We start from the raw sequence: 18,328 nt of genomic DNA, 5'->3' as shown, positions 1-18,328 counted from the left end.
CTGAAAGCCTGGCACTATACTCAATAACTGGTCTTAGCGGTCTGTATAGCATTACCATGGCTTCCTTATCTGCAGCCCAGGAAGTTCCAGAAATAATTTTAAGTAGGTTGATTTTGCCTGTACATTTCTCTTTAATATTTTCAATATGATCCTTCTAAGTGAGTTTGCTATCAAATATCACATCTAAAAGTTTGAAGCTTTTAACAATGCTTATTTACTGTCCATATAGATATAATTTATAATCTTTTTTTAATTTCCTTTTTGTGAATATCACCTTCAGCTTGGAATTGACAACTTAGAGCCCCATGTTTCCCAATTCCACCCCTTTCTTAGAGCTCCATTTGCTCTTTTAGCAGCGATTTCAGGGTTTCTGTTTTTTGCCCCATATGGCACATTCAGCAACAAATAGAGTGACACCTATCTTGTTTGGAAGATGATTTATCATGAGCTTGAATAAGGTAGGACTGCTCCATATATACAGGCTTGAGGCACCTGCAATTATCTCTTTCAGTTCCTTGGCCATTAGTTTCCTACATGGGTTGCACATGTTCTATCTTCTTTAGTGACGTGGAATTATTTTGCATCAGAATCTCAATAGCATCATACCCAATATTAAGCCTTTTCACTTCATCTTCAAAATAATTTAGATTTACCTTAATGACAATACATGCATGCCTTTCTACTTCTCTATCCATATCCAGGGATTCTATAGTCTAGATTCCCTATTAGCCATGTCTCTTGAATACATATAATGTCAGGTTTAGTTTTCATAACAATATTATCCTTTAATTCCTACCCATGAGCTATCAGACTGTGTGCATTCCAACTAAAAATCATCACCACCCGTTCCATGTTGTTCATCAACACTTGCTTAGGTTAGAAAAATATGGAGACATTCCACTGGTAGGTTGCTAACATGTAAATACTTTTCAGCTGCTTTATAATTCTAATTTTCACTGTTTTCTTTCCTGAGATGTGCAGTTTATTATTTCAATCATAAACATCATGAATCTCTCCCTTGCTCTAATCAGTATATCATCTCTGTTATCCCCAGTATCACTTCTTTTACTTCTTTTCCCTTAATGGGTTTCCTTTCTTTCCCCCTTTTTTCTTTTGATATCTCCTAAGTAATAACATCATAGGTGGGAGCTGTTATCTTAATTTTTTGTATTTCCCTAGCTTAATTTGCTACAGTACATCCATCATATGCTGAATTGTGTTTTTCTCCACAGTTGCTATACTTTAAATCAACCCCTTCCACGCAAGTCATATGAACACCCTCCTTCAGCCTTACTGCATCTCATTTTCCCTTTACAATTATTTGCCACATATCTAAACCTTTGGCCTCTGTAGCATCTCAAAGGGGGAAGGATATATGACTTGATCCAGAAAAATCTGGTATCCTATCATCACTTTATGGCAGAGATCCTCCTTTAAATGCAACTAGAACAGCTGTTGGAGGGCTTGCTTTCACCTCCTTCCCTGCTGACTAACCACTTAGCATAAGTCACCTATACCTAGGATGGGTTTAGGGGGGTTGCAAGCAGGGCCAGAATTAGGGGGTAGGATGCAGGGCAATTGTCTGGGGACCCACACCACAGGTGGCCCCCGTGAAGCTAATTTACATATTCCATCCCTTCCCCAGTGGACTTCATCCTCAGTCAACCGTGGCTTTCTCTGCATTTGCAGCCTCTCATGCCCACATTAACTTTATTGGAGCCTGTTTGGAGTGCACATCTATCACAGGACTCCGGACACAGCCATGGCTGGGGAGGCTTGATATGATTCAATAGGAGCTACATTGCCATGAAGCAAAAACTGCGGTGACTCGGCTCATTCTGTATTTCCGGGGGGAGATGAATCTGACGTCTTCCAACAGGATGAGGAGATCTTCTGTTTTCCCATCCTTCAAACTCTTGCGTAGGTTTTACGGTGGAAGGAGATGATCTGTCCCTTAAAAAGGAGGGCCTAATTTCAACAGTACTGGCTAAAGTGAAACATACTATGCCACACACCTTTTCTACTGCGTCTCGTTTACAACCTGCAGACCTCTCTCCTAAGTGGAATTTGTGCACCATGACAAATCGGAGAATGTTGTAATTAGATTTATCGGTTCATTGGCAACTTAGAATAGTGAAACATAAATTGTTTCAGGTCAGACAAACACATTTTTGGCAAAACAAAATACAGTATAGCAAAACAAAAATTATTTCAGCCCATACTCAACCTTCTGTTTACATTGAGCCTTTTTTCAACATTTGAACTTTTAAAAATAAAATTAAAGGAAAACTTTAAACAAAGTTATTTCAAACAAAAAAGCAAAATACCTGGAGTTTACATTCTGATTTTATTAATCAGTTTGTTAATATAACTGCGTTTCTGAAATGGCATGTGAATTGTGTCAGAGATACCTGGTAGGATGTTCTTCACCCTGATCTGACAGTGGACTCTGGCTTGGCAGGAAATCTACATTCAATAAGGGATATGGGGGACTCAAAAGGCAGGGTCACAGTGCAGGGTCTTACTTTGCTCTAGATTTCCCACCAACAGGTTCAGAATCCTGTGTAGATCTGACCTTGCAGCACACGACTGCCTGCAGCAGAGCTGACTTTATAGAACTGAAGTGAGTAGCTGCAGGCTGGAACAGGACACTGTGGTGTGGGCTTTGCTAGGCTGGTGCGGGCAGAAAGAAGAGAGCCACCCCTACCCCTGAATTGATCACAATGCCCTGTGTTTTAGGTACACGGATACTGATTGTGTGGCTCATTGAGGGCCAAGAACACTTACTCACAAAACAATCATGGGAACTATGAGGGCACCCATACTCTTGAAACACTGTTTGGGACTTGCACATTTTTGGTCTCCCTCCCCTTCTCAGTAAAGAGATACTTGTAGTTTCACATTCCCAATGACTGAAGAATGTTTGTAAGAAGGGAAGAAACGCCTGACCATTTGAATTCAAAGTTCCTCAAACCAGACATGAGTCAACAATGAGATGCAACTGTAAACAAGGCTAATCATTCTGGAGGGTATGAACAGAAGTGTAGTATGTAAGACGTGGGAGATGATGGCCCCACTCTACTAGGCTGTGGTGAGGCTTCAGCTGGAGATTGTACTCCCAAGTGTTAGGTGGGCACTCAAGCCAATTGTTTCATTTAGCTTTAGAATGGTCTCTGAGACAGTTCTCGGGGTACCCAGGACTCTGAGTCATCTTCTAACCCCCTTGCTTCAGCGAGAGGGAGTCTTTCTTGTGGTAGCTGTGTGTCAGCTCCCTGACACTACAAGCCTTTCAGCCACTCAACACTCTCCTCTGCCTTATGCCAACCCTACTTTGCCTTACAGATTAACAAGAGGTGCACCCCAGACCCTGAATCCCTTTGAATCATTCCCCTGTGGCATCCAGCCCCTGACACTGACAACTCACAAGATTTCCAAATCCTCTGCACCCAAAGGTGCAGTACACCCCACTTTACCAGTCTTTCCTTAAACTTGCACTCCTGAAACCCACACAGCACTGGTGAGCACTTATGATAAAAGAAAAGTAAATCTTTATTCTTTCATAAATAAATCTAAGTAGAAACAAGTGAGAGTGGTGGAAACAAGTTATTACAATACAAAACAAAATAATAAATATAGGCTCAGATTTTCATTTTATCAGTAGTTACCTTTTCTATCTAATAAAGTAGATTCCCCCTTCTTTCTCCCCCCAACAAGTTCAGTCTATTTCAGAGCTGGCTGGTTCCTCAGTAACAAGGATCCAAAACTTTCATGAACGCATCCTTTCAAAATAAATTCACGGTTCCTTGAATATTATCTATACATACATCTCACAATGATTATGAATCATGACAAGTTACGAACTTTCTGTCAATACCTTACATGTTACCCTTTACAGATAAAAATCCTGTAAGATGCTTTTGGTGTAATGAGTTTGTTGGGTCTGAGGTGAGAGTTTGAAAAGAAAAGGGGACCCTTTGCCAAAGGGTTTCTATTTCACAGTCCCCTAGACATATTATTGAACCCAGCCCTGGTTACTGCCATCAATATCAAGCAGAAATGTTACACTGGTTATTAGTTAATTCACAATAGTACATGCATTGAAGGAACTACACAGCAGCCACTACATGTTCTCTAATGTGATTATTGCCCAGAACATAAGATTTGCCAAACTGGAACAAACTTTCCTGGCCACTGAAGATGATCAGTTTATGCCCTTGAAATTGAGAGCCAATTATCTTCTTTATCTTATGTTATGAATGGCCTTAAAATTACCCATCCTTCTTTATATACAGATTCATTAATTAATATAAAAGCACTCTGGTTCAACTAATATTTAGGTTCTGTTTTAGGGAAATTCTATGCACATTCATCTCCATTCAAGTTAATGGACTTGCAGCAATTTTACCTGTTGTTCTTAAGCACTGTGTCCTATAATGCATACTACCAGGTAGTAAAGTAGAAAGGGGACTGAGCTCCATGCAGTGAGAAAAGGTGACTGTGATGGAGTAGGGGCTGTCAGAGATAGGTGAGAGGCAGGTATTCAGCTGTAACATGAGCTAGGCAGGGGGGAGGGGAGGCCGACACCCCTGCCCGGGAAGTTAGACAAAGAAAGTAGTGGAGTGGGGACGGGGGAGTCAGGGAGTCAGGAGTCAGTTTGGCGGCTTTGGGAGCTGGGTGGGGGGTTTGCAGGGGAACCTGTGCTGGAACCCGGACACCCTGAACCCCCAGAAAGGCCAGATTGAGGGGCCCTGGCTCTGAACACGTGCTCTGCTGTATCCTGTGTTCCTGTTGTCCAATAAACCTTCTGTTTTACTGGCTGGCTGAGAGTCACTGTGAGTCCCAGGAAGAGGGGTGCAGGGCTGGACTCCCCCATACTCCGTGACAGTGACATTACAGAGTAACTTCAAAAAAAGAGACCAAAACTTATGACATGCAGTTTGTCTGAAGGAAAAGAGTTAACATGGAAATAAAGCAATCCTGGCTTTATAAAGCCTGCAGCTTCAGACATTTTATACATCTTCCTTAACCCACTTGGCAATGCTTTCTCCAATATAAATTTAAACAGCAATCAATATTACATACCCTACATGCATTGCCAAAAACATTAATGCAACATGAAGTCAATTAGGATTCCAACAGCAAGCTCAACTCTATTCCCTTGTGCATGTGCATTGTGATAGGGGGTGGGTTTCATGACATGGAAACATACTGAGCGGTCATATATTCTCTGGAAAACAATATTTTCTCGAACTAGTAGGGGGGTCACAGGAATCATTCTTTTTGTTTAGTGGTTTTGAATCCGGCTCTCAGAAGTATTCTTTCCCCTTTGGCTTAGCCATTTATTATTATTAGACAACTTTTTATAAGAGGTTTAAGGAATGGGGGGAAAGGGTTTCTACTTAAATAGGGAGCAATCCTGTTTAAGTAGAAACCCTTTTTAATGCCATTCAACATGGATGGCAACTATATTAATGTACTTTTCACTATCTTTAAGCTGTTAGTGACAGCTATTGAACATTTTCATAATGGAAAATGAACTGAATTACAATATTGCATGCCAGACTCATCTTTTTTAAAGAAACTAATATAGTTTCTAGTGATTTTTTGTTTTTGTATATTTGTTTTGCTGTAACAAAAAGACATGACTTTTGCCATGACAAAGAACCAGCCTCATGGACGATTCATACAACACTCTCTGCAGCAGCCCACAAAGACAGAGGTCTCCAAATCATGCAGAGACTAACAGGGCCGCCCAGAGGATTCCGGGGGCCTGGGGTCTTCGGCGGCGGGGGGGCCTTCCGTTCCAGGACCTGCCGCCGAAGTGCCCCGAAGACCCGCGGCGGGGGCCCCCCGCCGCCGAATTGGGACCCGCCGCCAAAGTGCGGCGGGGGGGGTGTCCCCGCCGCGGGTCTTCGGGGCACTTCGGCGACAGGTCCCGGAACGGAAGGGCCCCCCGCCGCCGAAGACCGGGCTGCGCTTCGGCGGCGGGTCCCGCTTCCCCTCCGCCCCGGCCCCAGCCTCTTACTCCCGGCTCCCTCCTCACCCGGAGTCTCAGCGCCTCGCCGGAACAGCCCCAGCGTGCCTCCGGCAGGGCCTGAGCTCCGTCCCGCTCAGAGCCGCGTGGTGAGGGGGCGGGGCTGGGAGCTCCACACCGAGCGGAGGGAGCAGAGCTCATCCCGGAGCTCGCAGCCCTGCCTCCTCACCGCGGGGCTCAGGGGCTCCGCCGGAGACACGGCGCTTGATGCGCTGAGACTCCAGGAGAGGGGTGGAGGTGGGAGCCTCCGCTGTTCTCTTGGGGGCCCCTGCGGAGCCCGGGGCAAATTGCCCCCTTTGCCCCCCCCCTCTGGACGGCCCTGGAGACTAAGGGTATGTCTACACTACCCGCTGGATCGGCGGGTAGTGATCAATCTATTGGGGATCGATTTATCGCATCTAGTGTAGACACAATAAATCGATCCCCGATTGCTCCGCCGTTGACTCCGGAACTCCACTGTGGCGAGAGGCAGAAGCGGAGTCGATGGAGGAGCAGCAGCGGTCGACTCGCCGCCGTTCTCACAGCCAGGTAAATTGACCTAAGATACACCAACTAGTTGCATATCTTAGGTCAAACACTGCCCCCCCACCCCAGTGTAGACCTAGCCTAAGAGCTTGTGACCTAGAGATGGGCCCAAGCTGCAAAGACTGCATCCAGATTTCCCCAAAACTGGGGTGTTCAGATAAGGAGTTTTGGTTTGGCTCACTCTGTAGTTCAGATCGCTTTCTTTGTAGCACTACTATTTCTGATGCAAAGGATACTGTGTGTAAACATCAAAATACTGCCAAAGAAGCTAATTCAGCATTCAGCTAGTTTCCAACTTGCTTGAGCCTGAGAAAGATTCTCGGGAGAACCCCATTTCCAAGAGGAAAAAAGGTTTTTCCTTATGTAAATCAGCACACATTTTCAAAAAAGTGACTAGTAATTGAGTTTCGGGCAGGGCGGGGGAGTGCTGAATACCATCTGAAAAATCAAGCCGCTAAATATGACTAAAGTTGGACCCCAAATTTATATTAGGGTGTATACATTAATTAATAGCAGAACAAACAAAGATGTGTAACATTTCCCTAGTTCTAAAAAAGCACAGTCTGGGCAAGTCAGTCATGGCCTAGTTCAGCTAAGTTTTTAATCCATTTAGAGAATTTTTTTTAAAAAGGAATTAAAATACTGCAAGTGGGCAGCATGCCTCAGAAATCTGAAGCTGCCACTTTCAATAAATCAACAGCGTTTCTGAAATTGACTACCATTGTTTCAAATATGCCACGTTCTCCTTTTTGTACCAATGAATGTACTTGTACTTTCACAGCTGAATGAGTGCCTTGGGGGCACATACAACTTTTCTCTCTTTTTTTTAAATTTATTTTTTTAAACACAAAAGGTTTTTAAACTGATGACAGACCAATGACCTGCCATAACAACACTAGGCAGGACTAAGGCTTATGGCCCTAAGTAAGGGTTTGAGTTTTCTTGCCTGGGAGTTAGGGTGACCAGACAGCAAGTGTGAAAAATGAGGACGGGGTGGGGAGTAATAGGTGCCTATATAAGACAAAGCCCCAAATATCAGGACTGTCCCTATAAAATCAGGACATCTGGTCACCCTACTGGGAGTCATAACTATTCATTTGTATAGGGAACAAAAAAAAATGCTACTGAAATTATGCATGTTCAGATTTTCTCTAAGTACCTATGACTGTTCTCTTGCTTTTTTCAAAAGCCAAAATTTCCACTACCAGTAGGATGAAAAAAATATATAGTTTAAATTCATCCAACTCCAAAAGTGTGTTGAACACCTCCCAGCACACAGACCCTGATTCCTGGGTCTATGGGAGTCTTTCCACTAACTTCAGTGTGCTTTGGATCAGAGCCATAGAGAAGAAACAGCACCTGTCCTGAAGAGTTTACAATCTATGATTAGAGAAAACAGATAAAAAGAAAAAGGGTAAGGGTTTCGGGAGGGGAGGACAAAAGGTAACAGCAGGCATGAGACATGGAAACAATATTTAGAGCTAGATCCAATACCTATAGGTGTCTAGATCTGCAGTGGTAGATTGGACCACTCTCTAATTTTCACACACACAAAAAGCATGAATAAAATCAACTCCATTTCTCGAAACAATGCCATTGGCTCTTCATTAGTTTCAGGATCCAGCTCAAAGTTGTCCTCTTTTTAAAGAAAATATCCATGCACTTCCTCCAGCTTACTGTGATTCATTGATCTCATCTCTCTCTCTTCCCTCGGCTGCTCCCAACCCTCATATAACATCAGCCTCTTTTCTATCACTTCCCACAGTCTTTTCACAACTAAAGGAGCTCCTGGCATCCATCTTCTAATGCTATGTACTTTTTTATTTAGCCACTAACTTCTCTGTATGCTGTATAGAGTTCCAGACAGGATGTAGGCCCTTGTAAACAAATGCAAAAGAATGTTGGGACTTGAGCTGTATGAAAGTCTATTTGTTTTGGCCAGAATGGTAGTTTTCCTTAACAAATACCTCCTGGTAGACTTAGATTCCATATACCATGACATATGGTACTTACCTTATTTAAGTTCTTATATAGTATCCATCATAAATGTAGGGTGTTCAAAAATATTGATTTCATTCTTTTCCTTCCAGACAGTAGGAGATGAATTTCATATTTTTTTACATCTTTTTGATGTAATTATGGGGAAGCCTTGGTCAAGGAAAGAGGCTTTGCATTTTCCTCTGAAGATGCTGAGATTTGTGGTCATTCCCACTGGGGAAACACCTCCAATCCATCTCCACATTAATAACTCCATGTTTCTTTTTTCTCCCTCAGATCTCATCTTCATAACACATTTCCCAAACTGAACTTCCACTTGTTTCCCTTTACAGTTCTCCCAACCCAGAGAATATTGCAGCTTCATATAGAAGAAGGGTGGTTTTGCAATTAAGGCGCTAGACTGCAGGAAACATGCATCCAATTCCGAACTGTAGCAAAGAGTTCTTGAATGACATTGGTCACTTAATCTCTCTGTGCCTCAATTCCCCGTCCATAAAACAAAGATGATAATACACCCTTTCTTCCCCACAGTTTGTGTTGAAGCTTGTCAAAGTAGGGAATGACTCTTAAGGGGCATCTTCAGTACAAAACAAAAAAAATTTCTTATCTAATTTTAGCTAATACAAGATAAAATGCTAGTGAAGATAAAGCAGTTTGTAGTTTTCACATATTAGCAGGTTGAGGTAAAGATTATGGAGGAGATGAGGAGTTACCTTGACCTGTTAACTCATGTGAAAAGTGAAACAATTAATCACTTGTCCCCTCTGAATCTTTTATCGTTTTGTTCTTCTGTCTGCCCCCCTCTCCCCTGCCCATTCGCTCCTTATTTTGGGGAAAACGTCTCTCCCCCCAATATAAAGAGAAAACAACTAATCTCTATTTTTACATCATACTGTTCACTGTCTTGTATTTTATTCACTTATTTTATTTTTGAGACAGTTTTAGAAAAGCCCCAGTGCAAAATACTGCATTGTGCTGCATAGCGAGCTAATGCTATTGCACTGGGCCAGCTTGATAATTCTGGGGTTTGCTGTCTAGCTTCCCAGATCCTTACGTTCAGAGTGATTTACACAAAGTGTTCTGTTTTGTATCACTTGCAAACTGTTTTAGTGTTACACTAGGTAAACAATGTCATCAGATTTCCAGTCCTTCCTGGGTAATTTTCTCAGATATGTAAATGTTTGCCTTAATCCTACCTCCTCCTTTGCACTTTTTAAAGTGTTTTTGCTCCTGCTCTCGCTCTGCAGTGGGTCAGTCTGATAATTGCTACACAGAACTAAGACGAAAGAATACCAACGTTTGGTGCCAAGGAGCAGGGCGGCAAGTACATAGCCAACTTCACATTCTTTGATTACATTAGCACTTATCCACACAGGCGTAAAGCAGCTTAGAGATGATGTTTATCATTATTAGCAAACAGTTCCAAATATGCCTAATACAAAAACTCAGTGAAGATGATCCAGTAAAATTGCTGCTTCTGTTCTTTGTGGTTGTCAAGTAGGGAAACTAGTCATTTCTGATGATTTATTCACAGGTACGTTCATGCCAAACACGTACGTGGGGGTAGAAGTTTAGGTTAAAACTTGATTCCCCTGATTATTCTTCCCACCATCCAAATTGTGTTGTATTTGGCAAATAGGCTTCTGGAAAGGGAGCAGTGTTTCAAGTTTTGGCCACAACATACTGTGTGATATGCTTAAATGAATTCAAAAGGAACAGCTCGTCAACATCCCTTACATTTCTCATGCATGTGGTTTTTTTAACCACTTGAACTGAACTGTATAAAAGCACATTGGGATCTAATATGCATATAAAACTCAGTACTATTCTAACTAAGTTTAAGTTTGGCAGTATACAAATTGTTGATAGCTCATTGATCATTTCCATAGCCAAATACTGAAGCTAACTGGGTAAAGGTACTGAAACTTGAACACAATCTATCTTTCAGATTAACACTGCTTTCCTTCTCGCTCCCAAAATATAAGATACAGAACCAAATCCATCCCCTGATGTAACTCCATTTAAGTCCACTGATTTCAGTCGAGTTAATGCTGGTAATAACTGGTTTTTTTTCCAGAGACTTTGAACTAACGTGTCCTCTGATAATTCAGAGTATAAATTGTTAAATTATTCAAACTTGGGCATGGAAATGAAGGTACCCAATCCCAAGTCCGCATTTGTACACTCCACTCACCACTTAAGTAAACAAATGCACATTTTAGGAGCCAACATGAATGCTTGGTTACCCAAACGTATGATTAACATGCCCTAACATGAAATTGACTCATAATCAGCAGTTGAGGGAGAGAATGTGATCTTGTGTTTATTACATGTGACTGAAAGTCAGGACTTCTACATTTGAGTCATGCTAGTGTTCTGATGATTAGATGCCTGACCTTGACAAAGTTATTTAACTTCTGGATGATCTGGTTTATTCAGAGGTGAAATGGTATAGCAGTAGTTACCTAATGCCAAGGGATACTGCAAGACTTTTTGGATTGGTGATTGCCAAGCACTTCAAAATCCGTAGCCCAAATGCACTACAGAGGGAACATCTTTTTGTTCTGTGTTTGTTCAGCATCTAACACAATGGGCTCCAGGTCCATGACTAGCACAGCTAGGTATAACAGTAATAAAAGGAATGACTGATAAGCAACGGATATCATAGTTAGCTAGTATTTGCCCCAGTGTTTTAGTTGTGCTTTGTGGAATATGGTAGCATTTTCTTATTCCAACTGGGTTTTTTAGTAAACAAAGACAAATAGTAAAACATATATGAATGGGGATGGGAGAGAAAGAAGACTGTCAGTCAGTCCAGATAATATTATAAAGCAAACCAGAAGCAGAAAATTGAAGGCTCTTATGAAATCTCCTCAAATGAGAAAAATAGTTTTCTCTAACCCCCAAAATACAAGTCAATCTAATCTTTCCTCCAGCAATAACAAGACAGCAGCTTGGCTTATGTTGTAATAAAGACTTTGGCTAAGGGAGACATGACATGAAGAGTTGGCAAGGGCAATAAAAATTAGAGGCAGAAAGCAATAAATTTAATTTCCACACAAAATAAATTCCCACAAGCTATAAAGAATATTCAGAAACATGAAAAGTATTTTCACCAAGTAAGATTTTGGAGCTGCTGAACTATCTTTAAAGGGGGACATTTTCAAGAATGCCTATATGGCCTTAGGAGCACAGGGCCCATTTACTTTCAGTGGGACTCAAGTTCCTGTGCACTTTCAGCATGTTTGAATGTCTTCTCCACCATCCCCACTGTATATTAAAGCCAATATTGCTGCTTGTTTGAGAAAAGGGTGCAGTTAGACATGCTAGCAGAAAATGAGAAAGAGACTGCTTCTTCTAAATAAACATAAGAGAAACCATAAGATAGCAGGGCCCTCAAACTGGACCTCATTTGCCACTGTGCTGTAGCGTGGGTCATCATTTACTCCTGTGCAAAGTGAACTTAAAAATGCCGCCAGCATTTGAAACATCATTTGCACCTGTGCAAAAGGGGACACAAGTTGCAAGCCAGTGAAGAACCAAGCAGGACCTATAACTTCTCTGTGTTATACTACACTGCATGCACTGCTGGTACTTTAGTCATATTGGCAAATATAATGACAGATTACAGTGAATCAATTAAGATCACAGCAGGGAAAGAACAAGAAAGTTCTGAGTAAAAGGAGGAGGAAGGAGCTAGAGGGGCAGAGGTGGATGAAGCTGAGGAAAGGTACAGACACTCTCCCTAGCTGTAACAGGTACAGTAGTCTTGTAAACCACACATCGTCTGGGTGTGGTGTTCTATCCCATCTAGTGGCGCCGTGACCACTTAGAGAGAGTTAAATGAGTCTGCTCTACAGCCTTAACTAATAGCCAGCTGGCTTTTAGCTCATGCAGCAGAGGGTCATGGACTAAACTCCAGAGAGCCCCAGTTCAATCCTGCCTGCTGATGACCAGGGTTCTGTTGGTGTTACAGTCTCACTGAGGGAGATTTGGGGTTACAGTCCCTTTAAATCCAATCCAAAACAAAAAGGTAGAAACATTTCTTATCTCAGCCTTGGGAAAACAACAGTCCTGGGGGCTCTCTTGAACACAGGCACCAAATGAAATAAAACAAAATACAGGACAAGCTTTCTTTTACATAGTCTCATTGTCCAAATCACATTATCAAGAACAGAACCAGCCTTACTGTGGTTGAAGTCTGTAACAGCAGCATAGCATCCCTTAATTTGGGGCAAGCAGTTAGCTGCCCCACTTACTCCTTCCCCAGCTCTAAGTCGGGCACCTTTAGGCTGAAAGTGAGACCCAGAAGAAGCTTGCATTCCTTCAATAGCTTCCCCCTACTGAGGAAGCATATCTGTCAGAACCAGTTCCCAGCAGCTTAATGAGCCACAGCTGCCAGTTCTTTCAGCCATGTCTAGCAGCTAGGCAGTCTAAGAATAATCCTCTTTCTTTCAATATAAGGTGCATACGCTCCTCACATAGTCCAGAGTTTGACTCTTATTCCTGGTGATGTACCCTCTACTAAAGATACAATGTCCCACACTCAACATCCATTTCTATACCTGTGATGAGAGGTTTTTTAAGAAAATTAATTTCCAGCTAAGGCATGCACTGGCCTACTAGAGAACTGTTATTGTATGTAGAAAACCAATGGAAAGTATCAGTTTAGGTAGGGCAATTTTAAATTCATCCTTACTTAGACTAGAGCGGCACAAAAATATTTTGCACATGAAAGCAAAACCAATGAGTTTTGCTAGGTTTCACATCCAGAAAAATAAAAAAAACCCAGACCATTTCTCAGAAAGCTTTTGCATTGTTTCACAACTATAAAAAACCAGCTCCAGAACTACTGTAGATTATTCCCTGAAGCATAAGGATAATCAAGTTGGATCAAAAAGAAACAGGCCTACCCTAATCCCAAATGAGAGCATTGTACAAAATAAGGGGGTAATGCTATCCTTTGAAGAATTCATCAGTGGCCACAATGAAAAACAGAATAATGAAGTACATGAACCTTCACCACAGACATATAATTAAATGTGTTTATTTTGTAGAAGTTCTGCCATAGTGTCTTTAACCACATAGGGGTAATGGAAGAGGATGAAGAGAAAGGCGGAGGGTAAAGAGTTTGCTGATTACAAAAGTTGCTTTGAGGTGGGGGCTTTTCCACCATTATATTGCTACTACCAGAATAACATCCAGATTTATCTCATAACCCCCACAAAAGTGAAATTTAATTAGTTTCACATCTCAATTTCTGCTCCAATCAGGCAGTTAAGATCAGCCTAGATTTCTGTGTATGGGGATAAGATTCTGGGCAGAGAGTTTTCACTGGAGTTCCCTGAACACCGAAATTTCTTTCCCCTCCACCTTGTTTCAACAGAGCATAAGTTTGTTGACCTTCAAGGCAGTTTTAAGGCCTATCTATTTATGCAGGCTTTTCCTGGAAAAGAGCAGCTTGAGGGTTTTGCGGTGAGGGAGCTTTTATTATAGTTAAATACATTCAAATGATTTATATGTTTTTTTAATAAATTCATTGTTATTGCTTCATGAATGCAACTGGAGGGTGTGGTAAATGCGTTTTTTTATTATTAATAAACAAATAAAAATCCCTTCCTCCACTAAACAAGTAGGATTATCGAGGTCAATCTATCTGTGATAGATCTGAATATTTGATAGCCTACACCCACAGCAGGCCTGAGTAAGTAAGCAAAGGGGGAGGGATAGCTCAATGGTTTGAGTATTGGCCTGCTAAACCCAGGGTTGTGAGCTCAATCCTTGAGGGGGCCACTTAAAGATCTGGGGCAAAAATTAGTCCTGCTAGTGAAGGCAGGGGGCTGGATGTGATGACCTTTCAAGGTCCCTTCCAGTTCTAGGAGATAGATAATAATTGGAGATATACCAATCTAAAGAGATGAGGATAAGAACAGGTGCAAAATGACTGCAGGAAATAGACAAAAACTGCAGCAGTGGCAAAAAATTAAACATATGATTAAATGTTTTGCTGAACTGGGACCGTCATGAATAAACAATGCCCTTGAGCTGTTACTCTACAATCAGAATGAAGCTGAGAATGGTTTCTAGAGTAATATAAAAGAAACTGCATGTTCAAATATAACCTAATGTGGGCAGGTTGTCAGCATGGGGGTTATGAACTAAAGAAATCACGAACAAGTACCATAGATTGCAACATCCTTGCCTGTCTCACATTCCTAAACAGGAGGGGGTATCAACTAAATTCTGGCTTTGATGGGAACAATACCATAATGGGACCAGTGTTAAAAAGAAGGATTGTGGTATAGGAAAGGTTGAAAGGCACTGCTATTACAGATGTGCTCAGAGAGAAGCTAGAAGTCAGTGACAATACACACAGCACAATTCAATGTTCTGGTCTCATGGTGTCAAGGTACATAAGGGTATATTTGTATACTATTTCTCTGGAGAAGGTTGAAAGCATTATAAAATGCTGTCTTCAGATCTGTCGTTTCTTAGACCTTTAAAATCAGGTTAAGTAGCCAAAGCAGCAAAGAGTCTTGTGGCACCTTATAGACTAACAGACGTTTTGGAGCATTTGTCATGCATCCGATGAAGCGGGTATTCACCCACGAAAGCTCATGCTCCAAAATGTCTGTTAGTCTATAAGGCACCACAAGACTCTTTGCTGCTTTTACAGATCCAGACTAACACGGCTACCCCTCTGATACTTAAGTAGCCAAGTGTTTCCACGTGAAGACAGACACACAGCTTACTACATTGTATATGTGTTTTGCCACAATATTTATGTTCTTTTCTTTCTTCACCACAGACCACAACTATCCCCTCTGCTTAATGCAGCCTATTCATTTTAAACTGTCTGCATGTAAAATTGAGTATGGCGGGCAGAATTAACAAGCTTTTCCTTAAAGAACTAATGTGATCAATATTATTTAACTGTTTTTTTCTTTTGTTCCTTTGTTTAAAAAGAATAGTCTTGTCACTTGGTGTACAAAAGGCTGTTGATAGAGTAAAGTGGTCATTTTTATTTCCAGTTGTAGAAAAAAAATCTATTTCCTGATAGGTTTTAATCCACAGTATAATTTCTAACATGGCAAGCCTGAAACTCAAATTAGCCTTAAAGGTTATGCTTTAAAAAAAGGGGGTACATACCAGAGTTACCCTCTTTTTCCTCTTCCCAGTTTAAATAAATAATTTGCCTCTAGACACACACACACACTCCTCTGACACTCACAGCAGGGTGCCTGCACCAGTTGATATCTCCATGCTGTGATGGAGCTTTTGGAGCGGGGGGTCTCCCCATGTTTCCACAAAGGTGTGCGCATGCTGTGATTGTTGGGGAGCCGAGCTTGGCTAAGTTGTTTTTTATTTTATCTTTAAATTCAGATCTGAAAAATTTGTCCCACTCCCTGGGCCGGCTCCCGGCACCAGAGCAGCAAGCTGGTGCTTGGGGCGGCAGGTCCAGGTCTTCGGCAGCAATTCAGCTGCAGGTCCCTCTCAAAGGGAAGGACCAGCCACTGAATTGCTGCCGAAGAATGAAGCAGTGCGGTACAGCTGCCGCTGAAGTGCCGCCCCAGGCTCCTGCTTCCTTCACTGGTGCCTGGAGCCGGCCCTGCCCACTCCCTCTCCAAGAAATCTCTGAACTGGTGCCACTGGTGAGTGGAGACCCGACCTGGTAGGCATGCTCAGACATCACCTCCTGGTTTGGGACCTCAGGTGAGATCACACAAAACAGCCTACGGGAAGGCATTCCCTTTTACCCTTTAGTCTCATGGATGGGATACTCAACTGGGATGTGTAAGACCCCTGGTTCAAGTCCCCCGTCCTCCTGAATAGGAAAAGGGGTCTGAATGGGGATTAACCCAGGTCTGAGCCCTAACCACTGGGCTATGGGATATTGTGGTGTGGGGCTCCCACAATCTTTCCTATTGAATTTCCACTTTAGTTAAATAATTGAATAATTAAATATTAATTGGGCCACTGAATGAGTTAGAATCACTCTATAGGGCACCCACCTGAGAAGTGGCATGTTCTGGTTCAAATCCCTTCTCCTTAACAGGCTGAGGGGGGATTTGAATCTAAGATCTCCCCTATCTCAATGAGTACCCTAAAAGCATTGGGCTAAAAGTTATGAGGCAGGTCCTCCTCCTCCTCCAGTTTGTTTCAAGCCTTGTCCATGACTCAGGTGGCCACTGGGGCACTCTCAGAACACCAGACATTCTGGCACTTTCGGAAATACATGAACCCACCCCTCCCAGTGTGACCTCATCTACACAGTGTGCACAAGGTTATGTTGGTGGTGGCAGAGCAGCACATGGTGCAAAATGGTGTCCTCTGCAATGATACCAGACAAAACCACATCCGCTACCATATAGGGGCAAGCCTTTCCAAAAACGGGACTGTCCATCTCAAAAACCAGATGAATGGCCTGCCTACACACAACTTAGGCTGCTGAGTGCCTATCTTCCTCTGCTTTGTGAATTGCTAGCAAAGATAGGCATCTCTCTGCACCCCAGACTTAGGCACCCATCTCTGTGGGAGGGGTAGGATTTAGCACACCCCCCTCTTGTCGGCTTCTCCTAATGGCTAGCTTCAGTGGACCCACCTTGTGTGCTGGCATTTGTGAATTGCTTTCTAAAATGCCTCTCTCCGCTCTCCCCTCCGATTCATTGTACAGGAGCCTAGGCCCCTAACACAAGCTTTGTGGATCACAGTGTGGTTCCTGTGATTTTTTCTAGGTGCCTAAAAATTGGCACTGTGACACTCAGCGTCACAATACTTAAGTCCCTTTATGAATCCCACCCAAGTAAACTGCTTTAAAATAGCATAGTTTATGGGAATGCAAGATGGATTGGAACAAACAGCCCAGAATCAACAGTTGTTTGGAAAGCTAGTGAGGAACTACAGGAGGTAATTCAGGAACAGATGCATCAAAATAATTCCAGTAATTCTCAATTGTTAAAAATGGCAGCTGAAGCCAGCTTTGTTCAACAGAATGAGAAAACATTCATCCATTCCCCTTAGGGGGTTGGGTTTTCCCAGCATAGCCATTCATTGATGGCAATGGATGTACCAAAGCATCAGGCACAAAAGACAATAAAGACAAATAAAAACCATACAAGTTCTATCTAGTCCCCAAAGTTAAGTCTACAATAGAACCAAACAGTGGTTACCCTACTGTAGCAAACCCAGGGCGTCAGAGGAAAAGGATTCTACAGTTACAAGCATAGGCTTACACATGCCACTCAATTCTTGTAGGTGGGCAGTGTATTAAAACATTAAAGAATTCTTCTACTGGGCAATGGTCAGCTGTCATGCTAGACATGAGAAGAGTGCAGGGACAGGGCAGCATGGTGAAGGAGATTGCTAACAACTGAGATTTTGCACACTGCCTTTCAACCAAAGATCCCATGGGCCTATGCAAACTGATCTACAAATTATACAGGGATCACTTTCTTAACAACTTACTTACAGCCAGGGCCGGCTCCAGCTTTTTTGCCACCCGAAGCGGAAAAAAAAGAAAGCCACGATCAGCGGCAGCTCTACCGCGCTGCTTCATTCTTCTGTGGCTATTCGGCGGCGGCTCCTTCACTCTGAGAGGGACTGAGGGACCCGGCAGTGGCTCCTTCGCTCCGAGAGAGACTGAGGGACTCGCCACCGAATTGCCGCCCTTTCCATTGGCCGCCCCAAGCACCTGCTTCCTTCACTGGTGCCTGGAGCCAGCCTGGCTTACAGTCACCATTGCAATGAATATGGTGAATCAAGCTGCAATGT

This window comes from Mauremys mutica, chromosome 1 (assembly GCF_020497125.1).
Source record: "Mauremys mutica isolate MM-2020 ecotype Southern chromosome 1, ASM2049712v1, whole genome shotgun sequence".
NCBI classification, from domain to species: Eukaryota; Metazoa; Chordata; order Testudines; family Geoemydidae; genus Mauremys; species Mauremys mutica.
The sequence above is the reverse complement of the archived record's forward strand: the minus strand, read 5'-3'. Positions refer to the sequence as shown.